At 42.5% G+C, this 12,412-nt stretch overlaps 1 protein-coding gene across 6 annotated transcripts in view; it reads right to left on the bottom strand.

Moving 5' to 3' along the window:
• The window catches only part of gulp1b (GULP PTB domain containing engulfment adaptor 1b), a 77,508-nt gene extending 68,131 nt beyond the window's left edge, over window positions 1-9,377 (bottom strand). For 5 of the 6 annotated variants that reach the window (XR_009654491.1, XM_060918696.1, XM_060918697.1 and 2 more), the window contains exon 1: window positions 9,291-9,377. The gene's annotated coding sequence lies outside the window, so the exon portion shown is untranslated. Of the gene's footprint in view, window positions 1-9,108; window positions 9,210-9,290 lie in introns of all 6 variants that reach the window. The other variant, XM_060918698.1, reaches the window with a different exon arrangement.
• Window positions 9,378-12,412: the final 3,035 nt, after the last annotated feature.

Genomic DNA, 12,412 nt, shown 5'->3' with positions numbered 1-12,412 from the left:
ATATTCTATATTCATTACATGTAAAGTGAAATATTTAAAGCCTTTTTTGTTTTAATTTTGATGATTATGGCTTATAGCTCATGAAAATCAGAAATCCAGTATCTCAAATTATTAGAATATTCCCTAAGATCAATCAAAAAAAGGATTTACAATACAGAAATGTCCAACTTCTGAAAAGTATATTCATTTATACACTCAGTACTTGGTTGGGGCTCCTTTACCATGAATTCCTGTATCAATGCGGTGTGGCATGGAGGTGATCAGTCTGTGGCACTGCTGAGGTGTTATTGAAGCCCAGGTTGCTTTGATAGTGGCCTTCAGCGTATCTGTATTTTTGGGTCGGGTGTTTCTCATCTTCCTCTTGACAATACCCCATAGATTCTCTATGGGGTTCAGGTCAGGCAAGTTGGCTGACCAATCAAACACAGTTATCATGGTCAGCAAACCATTTGGTAGTAGTTTTGGCACTGTGGGTAGGTGCCAAGTCCTGCTGGAAAAGGAAATCAGCATCTCCAAAAAGCTCATCAGCAGACGGAAGCATGAAGTGCTCTAAAATCTCCTGGTAGATGGCTGTGTTGACTTTAGACTTGATAAAATACAGTGGACCAACACCAGCAGATGATATGGCACCCCAAATCATCACAGACTGTGGAAACTTCACACTGGGCTTCAAACACCTTGGATTCTGTGCCTCTCCACTCTTCCTCCAGACTCTAGAACCGTGATTTCCAAATTAAATGCAAAATGTACTTTCATCTGAAAAGAGGACTTTGGACCACTGAGCAACAGTCCATTTCTTTCTCTCCTTAGCCCAGATAAGACACTTCTGACATTGTCTCTGGCTCAGGAGTAGCTTGATATTAGGAATGCAAAAGTTGTATCCCCTTTCTTGAAGATGTCTGTTCGTGATGGGTCTTGATACACTGACACCAGCCTCAGTCCACTCCTTGTGAAGCTCTCCCAAATTCTTGAATCAACTTTTCTTGACAATCCTCTCAAGACTGCGGCCATCCCTGTTGCTTGTGCACCTTTTCCAGCCACCCTTTTCAGCAATGACCTTTTGTGGCTTACCCTCCTTGTGGAGGGCATCAGTGATCATCTTCTGGACAACAGTCAAGTCAGCAGTCTTCCCCATGATTGTGGTTGTGTGTACTGAACTAGACCAAGAGATACAGTGTTCATACTGTTTTACTCAAATTCGAAATGAAATATTCTAATATTTTGAGATGGTTTTTTTTGTTTTTGTACTGTATGCCATACTGATTAAAATTAAAATAGAAAAATGCTTGAAACATTTTAGTTTATGTGTAATGAGTCTATAATATATAACATTTTCACTTTCTTAAATAACTGATGGAAAATATTGAACTTTTTCACAATATTCTAATTTTTTGAGATGCACTAATATATATAAACTTGCTCTGCAATCTGATATTGAGTTAAGAACAAGTCGTAAATGGATCAAGACCAAGCTTTTCATCGAGTTGGCTTCATTCGTGCATTGAGTCAGTGACTGGGCTATGCTTTGTAGAATGAGGAATTGCTTCTTCTCAAACCATATTTAGCAAGACTGATGCTCAAGGAAAAAAAAAAGGAATTCCAGTAAGTCTGAGATATTTTCAAAATGACAGAAAAGATCAAGACTGGACTCAAATCCAAGACTTTCCTCCAAGAGTTGAGTCATAAAGCCCTGGGTGACAATAATTGTGAAATATTTTCTCAGTGAAATTAAATTCACCACAACTCATCTTTCCCAAGGGTGCCAATAATTCCGATGCTGACTGAAAATACATTTATATGCATCTACCAAAGGGTGTGAATCTTTTAGAATGATTTGTTTTGGGATTCACTGTCTCTGATTTGATTCAATTCGATTTGATTCGATTCAAAAGCAGTTTGTATAATACAAACGATTCGCTGTAACTCGGTACACGGTCAGCGAACGACTTCAAGAAAATTATTTTATATTTTGCGAGCATATTTCCGTGTTACATCACCGGTTAATTTGTGAATGCAGCCTGAGCCATATACATATGACTTAGCATACTGAATCATTCGCATTTGATTCGACATGATTAACGTAATGTAGAATTACAATTAAATGAATGAATTATTACAAACGTGTCGCTGCTGTATAGATGAATATTTTACTTGTGTTGATGTTGATGTAGATGTGTACACAGCCCTAGAAGGTTCCTTCAGCATACAGCATCGTAGACAAGTTCCTTTGCTTACCAAGACCTTTTATCTTTGAGGTTCCTCATGCAGTATATATTCGTCTATTTCTGTCCACTGCACAAAATAATAACGAGACATGAAGGCAGAACTAGCACACAGGAACACAGCTACTCTAATAGGCTCTGTGTCTGTGTGTGTGGCAGTAGGAGCTCATTATTCTGAACAGTAACAGGGTTCGAGTTCACGCTCTTGCTCCATCGGTGTCTGCAGGGAGCGCTTAGATATCACTATTAATCACGCAGTCAGTCTGCTGATCTGGAGTCAAGTCAAAGACATTTTCGACGCCCTCACAGCGAAAGGCCAGAGGTGTGGGTGAAATGGAAGCAATGAAGGAAGTTACTGTTGACACACCAAAGCTGATGATGTAAGAGATCACATACAATGAGCCAGACCAAAAAAAAAAACCCCAGGATGAAAAGCGTAGGGGTCTTGAATCACCCTACAGGGGTTTAGTTCAAAGTAACGACCGACTCACTGTACATCCTCCTCCTTATTCCATGATTACTTACGAAAGAAGTTAATAATCTGACAAAATACTGAATTAACAATTATTTTATTGCTCCCGCTAATGACAGTCCAATATTCAGAAATCACAGACTGTACAACAACCAATCAGAATCGAGTATTCAGTAAAGCCGTGTCATATTTTCCAATAAAAGTGCATCTAGAATCCAGAACGGTCGTTTCTCTCAAACCACAGCGAGTCTCCAACTGATTCTCCAATACTGTATTAACTGCAAAGTTGAATTCTGGGCACAAAATGTTCCATTTCTTTTGCTGTTGAAGTTTCAAGATGTTTCCCTGCTGCACACACACAGTGCATCCTGTGTGTGAATGTTTTGCCGAAATAAAAAGCGTCCTGCGTTTTATGATTCCGGAGATCGTCGAAGCAAGTGAGCAACAATATCACATCACGTGACCACGGTGGGGCGTGTCTGATCTACTTTTAGCCAAAACAAGTCTGCGTTGGCGAACATGGCGGACTCGGCTCTCCTTCCAGCCGAAAAGAAAAGGAAAGCCTGCGTAGTGAGCGCAGCTTCAAGACACAGCAAGGTTAAACGGCATGCCACTTTTCTGGACGGATAACTAAATCATTTAGCTAGCGCTTAGCTATCGATCTTAGAATCAGAATGCATGGGCTCGACTCCACGGTAGCGAGTATGGAGTTCTACACCGAAAGAAACAATAACACAAAAGCAGTAACAGAAAAAAGATGCAAATATTCGTCATTTGTCGGTTTCACGGATCTATTCGCGCACGTCAACCACAAATTACACAAATCCCTGCGATTCAAAACTCTCCGAGTCAGTGTTGATGCAGAGTCATGATGTTTTCTTGGTGGCGTCGCCATCTTGGTGTGACGCAGTTCCATAGTGATGCTAATTAGTTCAAGCTCCTCCCTTGCGTTCGGCTGGTTTCTGTTGGGCTGTACTCATACTGTTTACCTCAAGAGGGAGGACAACGACCCACATCAAAACGATCACGTGACTTTGTAGTTGGCACCTTTAAACAATAACGCATCATGCTTTTTATCCATTTATAGTTACATTTAATGTTGTGGAATATAATTAATAAAATCCTTTTCTGAGTGGACAGAGGAAGAAATACACTGATCACTCTCTCTCTCTTTCTCTCTCTCTCACACACACACAGTGTTGTAGTCGAGCCACTAAATCTTGAGTCCGAGTCCAGTCTCGAGTCCCCAGTGTTCAAGTCACTAAAGAAAATTTCAAGTCGAGTCCATGACTGATCCGAGTTGAGTCTGGGAACAAGCCCCGCCCACTATCAATAGGGAAAATAACACGAGAGAGGGTTAACACTAGCTAGTTCATTGCTCAGCAAGCAAGCCCCGCCCACTAACAGGGCAATGAACATAGCATGTCATAGGGGTGTTCTCTCCTATGTATTCTCTTGCACAAAATTAGTATACAAATTAATGTAAATATAAATATAAATATCTTATGCCAAATTATGGCATGTTACAAAAAATAAAGAAAAAATCCAAGTCTCCAATTCATGAGTCCGAATGCAGTTAATGCTCAAGTCACGAGTCCTTAAAATTAGGGCATGAGTCCTGGACTCGAGTTCTACAAGCCTGCCACACACTGATCCAATTCTACATCAGACTGGATATCCGTCTTAAAGCGAGTTGACAAAACATGATCGAAAACGATCCAAGGTTCCACTAAGCGATGTTATGGTGTTATGCAAATAAATCTGGGTTTTCTCCTTTTGGGATAATCGTTCCGATTAAACATGGCAATGGAAAAGACAAAACACGCGTTTCCGTTTCAATTTTGCGAAATGTCGATTTGCCCAAAATAACCTCATGCGAGCGTATAAATTTTTTTTCTTCAAAATGAGAGAATTTTTTCGAAATTCATCCGTTCCCATCACTCGACTAGGTTAATAGAAACACACCTAGTGTTATACAGAGCTTTGCTAAAACTCGCGACGCTGATGTCATGCTAGGTGTCGGTTTTTAATTCGCGTTTTATGCGATATGAAACCCTGATAGGAAAAACGGAGCTGTATCTCAGCGAGTTATGACGTTCACTCGAGGATTTTCAAACGCTGTAATGGCAACGAGTGGACGGCGAATAAAACTTTAGTGCCGTCTCTGAAACAGCGGTAAAAAGCACACGAGGAGAATTTAGTCGTTTGAGATATTATGCTCAATAACATGATTGTAATTTCACTGGTGTCTTTGGAGATTGTTCTTGTAAGCCGTGACACTGTAATGAATCCGATGCAAATGAGTCTGCTGCCATTTTATTAGGACACCCATTAACTACTGCGGCTAGTCCCTCAGGGGCCACATAAAGAAACTTCCCTTTTTTTTTAACAATATGAGTTATAACTGCATGCAAATGATACACACACACACACACACACACACTCTATACACCTGATAGTACAAAGAAACATCTAATTAGCTTTCCTACCACGCTTTCAGAGCTGAAAGATAATGAGAACAACAGACAGGAGTGAATATTTTTCAGTTTGTGCAATTATACGGTGGATTCTTGTTTACGTCTGAGTCATCATGCCACTCAGATCAACACCACCATCATCATCATCATCATCATCATCATCATCAATACAGAGCCATGAAGCCAGCATGAGAACGAGCGAGGCTTACTTTAATTCCATGTCTCTCTCAGTTTCCAGCAAATTTAAGCACAAACACAGCACATTTGTGTCTCGACCACAGCTGGAGTCGGACACTAAAATCTGGGTCAAAGCTTTAAGCATCTCGACAAAGAAGGGGGGAAAAAGCGCTGAAAGAAGCGTTTCAGTTCATTCGAGTTCATTTCAGTTCAACGTGCCGGATTATGAGGCCTGTCGAGCCCCGAAGCACAAACGTCTTATTGTGTTTTAATCTTTAACGCTAGAACTTTAATACCGTTCCATGTTGTTCTGAAGCCCAACAACCTCACGTATTTGATATTGTGTTGTAAATAGCAACAGGTCAGAGGCACAGCACCGCTCCTCTGAGCTCATTCCACCTCCGAAGCTTTAAAATCATCTCACCAGCTGATTTTAACAACTCCACAGCCGCACACGAGCTATATATATATATATATATATATATATATATATATATATATATATATATATAATTTTTCAATACAAAGTAAAAACTTACTGATTTTCTCAGGGGTTTGAGTCATTTTAAGGTCTGTAGTATTTTACATGTATGACAATATTTATATTTTGTTTATTGCAATCATTGCTGCTCTAGTGTTTAAAGGACATGGGACATGGATTTTTTTCTGGGTATAATTATGTATAAAGGACATAAGAAATGCCATCTAAATCACTGCAGGGCGTCAAAAATGTGAAAATCATCACATTATTCAACTTTTTTATACGTCAGCGTAAAACAATGATTCGTTAATTAGCTAGGTGGTCAGGTGACCCGTGACGTCACAAAAACTTTCCAAGGAGCCAGCGCTTGGGAATCTAATGTAAACAGGTTACCGAAATGGACACCATGGACAGTGACATTCCCGATGTTTCACAGAGATGTGAAGTTAGACCCTATCAATTCGAACCAATAGCTGGAAATTCACATGAACATGGATCTCGTCTTTACTCTGACGGGTCAGATGATTCTGAGAGTGAGAGTTCATTCAGCCCTCATGAAACTGAAAGCGGTCGGCTCGATAACACTTCCTGGTAAGTTAAAAACAATTCTGCTCAAAGGCTAATGATCTGTTGAAAGAAGTATTATTTTTGTATCATACATTGAAAGTTCATCATAGATCTAGCTAAAGTCCGTTGCAAGCTAGTTTTTTTTGCTGATATTTTTCGAGATTGATTGAGATACAATGCTTCCAGAGTCCGAGATGAAAACATTCAAAATGGCGAAACGCCATCACACAGCCAACAACACTACGCCATTTGGCAAAAGAGATGAAAATTAAGAAAAGTTAAATAAACTTACCAACATAACTTAACATTTATTTAAATGTCCATTAATGTTACAGGATTTCTTGGCTGTCTCTACAGTTGTAGGAATGTTAGGCCCTGTATATTATGGCGCTATCACTGCCTCCATGAACCCGGCTATACGGCCTCTTAAATTTGGCTTGGCAATTAATATCGCTCAGTACCTGAGTATTAATGTTGAAAGAATCCTCAGTGAAATGGTCCGAACACAGTTTGTGGGAAACAGTAGGTGCAAAGTTTTTTCTATGGCAGTAGTGAGCCCACACTTTCCTCAGCTTCGGGTCCTTGGGGAATGCAAAAAAACTTACTCCAGGGCATTTCCCATTGGAATTATTGCAACCATAAGCAGCACAATACACCATGATGTCCAATGTACGTTAAAGACTATAAAAACAATTTTCTTGTCATTCACTTCTCCATTCATCTACCCGCTTGTGCTGTGCCCGAAAGTTTTTGTGACGTATGATCACGTGACAGCGGCTCTTCCGGTTGTAAAATATGCATATCGGAGCTCGAGCAGAAATGCCATATAATCATCACGAATATAACGATTTTGCTGAATTTAATTGATGATTTTGTATTTGTTGATGCAATTAATTGATATTTTTAATGGAAAGAAACTGATATAGCGTGCATTTATGTTTCATGTCCCATATCCTTTAAGGTGTTGGGTTAAGAATCAGAAGGTTATGAGTTCAAATCCTGGTTAAGCATGAAAAAAGATCTGTGAAAAAAATGCTAATTAGGTTGATAGAAATAGATAAACAAGAGGAAATACTCAGTAGGTGTAGACAGAGAGGATGTAGATAGAAGAAAGAAAGACAAAAGAAGGGATGGAGAATCCATTTTAAGAATCTTAGATAATCCAACATTTGACCTTGGTTGGAAATTATGAACTAGGTTAAAAAAAATTTACTCAGATTAAAAAAAAAAAAATTCACCTCAGTTGAAATTTTTTGAACCTGTAACAGATTCATTCTGCCAATGCAGAAAAAAATCAATCAATCAATCAATCAATCAATCAATCAATCAATCAATCAATCAATCAATCAATCAATCAATCAGTTAATCCATCCATCCACCCATGAGCTATCTAACTGCATGTCATTTCTCTTATGAAACCATGTGCAGGTCCATTTCACTGTATCATTCCCAGAAACTGTCGATGTGAACTCAGGTAAACCCCATGAGACTAAATATGTGAAAAAGAAAAGAAAATAATAAATAAATCACATTTCAAAAGTATTTGCTTAAATGTAAAAATAGAAAAATATTGTACATGCAGGCGGCACGGTGGTGCAGTGGTTAGCGCTGTCGCCTCACAGCAAGAAGGTCCTGGGTTCGAGCCCCGGGGCCGGCGAGGGCCTTTCTGTGCGGAGTTTGCATGCTCTCCGCGTGTCCGCGTGGGTTTCCTCCGGGTGCTCCGGTTTCCCCCACAGTCCAAAGACATGCAGGTTAGGTTAACTGGTGACTCTAAATTGAGCGTAGGTGTGAATGTGAGTGTGAATGGTTGTCTGTGTCTATGTGTCAGCCCTGTGATGACCTGGCGACTTGTCCAGGGTGTACCCCGCCTTTCGCCCGTAGTCAGCTGGGATAGGCTCCAGCTTGCCTGCGACCCTGTAGAAGGATAAAGCGGCTAGAGATAATGAGATGAGATGAGACTGTACATGCACTGCATGTGAAGAAAGTATGAGTTGTGTTTCTTTAAAAAAAAAAATCACATAATTGTGTTTTACATCTCATCCATCCACCCATCCATCCATCCGTTATCTGTAGCCGCTTATCTTGTGCAGGGTTGCAGGATCCTATCCCACCTGACTATGGGTGAGAGGCAGGGTTCACCCTGGGGTTCATGCTGGACAAGTCACCAGGTCATCTACATAGAGACACACAACCATTCACACTCACAGTGAGTGACTGTCCGTTCCCCTCTAGTTATCCTAACCTGCACGGCTTTGGACCGTGAAGGAAACTCATGCAGACATGGGGAGAACATGCAAACTCCACACAGAAAGGGCCGTGTCAGCCACTAGGCTCGAACCCAGAACCTTCTTGCTTGCTATGAGGCGGCAGTGCGAACCACTACACCACTGTGCCGCTCTTAAATCTTATGTAATGATGAAACTGCATGGGGAAAGCATGAACTGTGGGGGGAAAAAGTCAATAGATAGATAGATGCACTACATGTGAAAAAGAAATGGATCCTGAGGGAAGAAAAATCAACCAATCAGATCGTATTGAAAACAGCATGTATGAAAAGTCCACTGGAATACGTGACAAATGTGTGAAAACAAACAAATAACACATAAAGCATCTAAAAACATATCTGGATATTTGGACATGTGAAGTTCGTGGGACTTTTCTGTCCAGGAAAAAACACAGCAGCACAAATCCTCCTCTTGAATAAACACCTGCCTGCTTTCAGGAATCTTTTCACCAGTCAACTCTTCCCTTCTTTCCCTTCTGTTCTCCTCATTCCTTACTGAGATAAAGGGAATGAGCTCATTTCCGTGACACTGAAACGGATAAACAAACACAGGGCAGTGCGTTTTGAACCCTCCTACAGCCTCAAAGTGAAAAGTGAAAGCACCACTCACAGGTAAAGACGCTTTTCTCCGGTATTCCGCAGGAGCGAGCGAGAGAGAGCGAGAGCGCGCGCTGGTCCCCGTTACTCCGCGCGCCTCTCACTCCTCCGGCTGCTTAAAGAAGTTTAGTGACGTCAAACAACCAATTACAACAGCATGCGAACTGCTGACCATTTAAAGGGGCCGTGCGTATCCCCCCCCAACACACACACACCCACACGCACACCCGCACCCGCGCACATGCACCCACGCACACGCACATAGACAGATGCAGACTTGTGAACCCCCAGAGAACTAGAAGAGGTAGATCAGATTGTGTGGTGCAGCCACGCCCTTCTTGGAGGGTTCAGGGGCATGCACACACACACACACACACACACACACCACCACCAGGAAGATTTTGTAAAATGGTGCATTTTCCTGAATTCTCATGCCTCTTTTCCACCAAATCAGTTCCAGGGCTGGTTCGGGGCCAGTGCTGGTGCTGGTTCACAACTCGTTCAACTCGCAAGCCAGCTGAGAACCAGTTTGCTTTTCCATAGCTCGCGGTGCTAAGGGAAGACACATCAGTTACGTCACTGTATACGTCATTACGTCGCTGTATACGTCAGTTACGTCGCTACGTTTGCATAAACCTTGGCGCGAATATCGAAGCAAAAACAACAAGGAAGAAGCAGCAACAACAATAATAATAATGGATGACTTCACGTTTGTACAGCTGCTGCTTCTCGTCGCTTAAAAACGGCAATCTTTCGCGGTCTTGTTATTGTTGTTGGTCTTAACAACTCCGCCCCCCCGCTGACGTAAGCGGTTCTTTCCTCTGGCCCAGCAGAGAGTTGGTGCTAGCCTGGAACCGGTTTTTCTGGCCCCAGAGCCAGTTCTTTGTCAGTGGAAACAGAAAACCCGGTTCCAAACTAAGCACTGGCCCCGAACCAGCCCTGGAACTGCTTTGGTGGAAAAAGGGCCTCAGTGACTTGATCAGGAAATCAGCCCGACGTTCTGTACTTCACAAACTCCACACTTCTCACCTCGCCTCGATGCTCGATGATCCGACAACCAAGTCGCCTTGTCCTTGTTGTCATAGCGAATCTTGTTTTTTTTTCCTTCAAAGTTTTCATTGCGGTGGTGTAGTGGTTAGCACTATCGCCTCACAGCAAAAAGGTTCTGGGTTCGCAGCCGGCGAGGGCCTTTCTGTGCGGAGTTTGCATGCTCTCCGCGTGTCCGCGTGGGTTTCCTCCGGGTGCTCCGGTTTCCCCCACAGTCCAAAGACATGCAGGTTAGGTTAACTGGTGACTCTAAATTGACCGTAGGTGTGAATGTGAGTGTGAATGGTTGTCTGTGTCTATGTGTCAGCCCTGTGATGACCTGGTGACTTATCCAGGGTGAACCCTGCCTCTCGCCCGTAGTCAGCTGGGATAGGATCCAGCTTGCCTGCGACCCTGTAGGACAGGATAAGTGGCTACAGATAATGGATGGATGGATGGATGGATGGATGGATGGATGGATGGATGGATGGAAGTTTTCATTGCTCACGATCACCAGAGCATGTTTGGTTTGTACAAACACTCATCATACTGTATCTTATCACGCCACCACTGTATCCACACTAGGGCAGTTTTGTTAGCTTCCAGAAGGTCTTGGTCTGAGCAGCTTGGGCTCAATGGAGATCCTCAGAGTAAGTGATCCATGGTTTGGACAGGTTCACCACAGGGGCACGCAGCGCTTGCGGTGAGAAGGTTGTCTCCTGTTTTGCAAACCTTGGCTCTCGTACGAGTTAATGTGACCCAATCTTTCCTGCAGAGGGAAGTTCCATCCTCACTGGGTTTAGGGACAGCCTCGTCATGGTGGGATTGATCGTTCGCAATCCATTCCTTGAGTCTGTACTCTGATGACCTCAAGTTCTCTAAACCAGTGACCGTTGCAAAGCTCTTCCGCAATCGGAGTCTTCTTGTTACTCCGTGATAATTATAAAGTGGGTGTCTATTGTCAGTCATTTGCTTGTTTACAAACACTGACACGATTTGATGTAATGTGACCTCATTGCCAATTCGCTAGAACTATAATGAGAGCCAATGGAATGGCGCAATAGGACAGAGCGATACAATTTAGACTCGTTATCATTATCGCGCCGTTCCATTGGCTCTCGGCTTCACTTAATATGACTATTCGACACTGTATCCTTGTATCCACTGTGCTAAAAACAGCTGAAGTAAGATCAGAAAAGTGAATCCAACAGTGTTCGCTGATTATTTTGTAATGTGGTCATTTTTAGAACTAAAAGTAGTCGGTGGTATTCATCCGTCAAAAGCAGTAAACTCCAACTTTGGTGGGCCATGTTTTCACAGAGCTCACTTTGCTTTGTGCACGGAGGCATTGTCATGCTGGAACAGGTTCGGGCCTCTTAGGTCCAGTGAAGTGAAAGTGTAATACTATAACGTACAAAGGCATTGCACACAAGTCTGGGCTTCTGACTTTGTGGCAACAGTTTGGAGATGAACGAAATATAAAGGGTCAGGTGTCTGCATAATTTTGGCCATGAATTTTTTCACTTATAAAACCTATCTGTCACAGTGGTTTCTTCATGTTAAATATAGCCACAAGCGGCGATGAAGGACCTGAGCACCTCCAGGATACCAAATCTGGCATGAATCCAGCAAACTACCTAGGAGGAGAACGTCAAAATGTAACATGTCAAAACGCACAAAACCAAAAATAACTCACTTCCTCTTGAGTAAGGCTAATACAATGTACATTATGATTTTGTTCGCCTTGGGGCACCCAACACACCGACCAAATTTGACATGGGTAGGTGAAACTATATATCGGGCAAAAGTCTCAATGACATGGGGGCACTACTGAGTCCCCCGGACACACCTGGGGCCAAGTCTCTATCTCTGAGTAGCAGTAGCCAGGACTGATGTGTGTACCAAATTTCATGAGATTTCACTCACCTCAAAAATGGCCAAGTCTTGAATAATAATAATAATAAGCTTAGGGCGGCACGGTGGTGTAGTGGTTAGCGCTGTCGCCTCACAGCAAGAAGGTCCGGGTTCGAGCCCCGTGGCCGGCGAGGGCCTTTCTGTGCGGAGTTTGTATGTTCTCCCCGTGTCCGCGTGGGTTTCCTCCGGGTGCTC

This window comes from Neoarius graeffei, chromosome 4 (assembly GCF_027579695.1).
Source record: "Neoarius graeffei isolate fNeoGra1 chromosome 4, fNeoGra1.pri, whole genome shotgun sequence".
Taxonomy (NCBI): Eukaryota; Metazoa; Chordata; class Actinopteri; order Siluriformes; family Ariidae; genus Neoarius; species Neoarius graeffei.
Note: the sequence above shows the minus strand (reverse complement) of the source record. Positions and strands in the feature narration are given on the sequence as shown.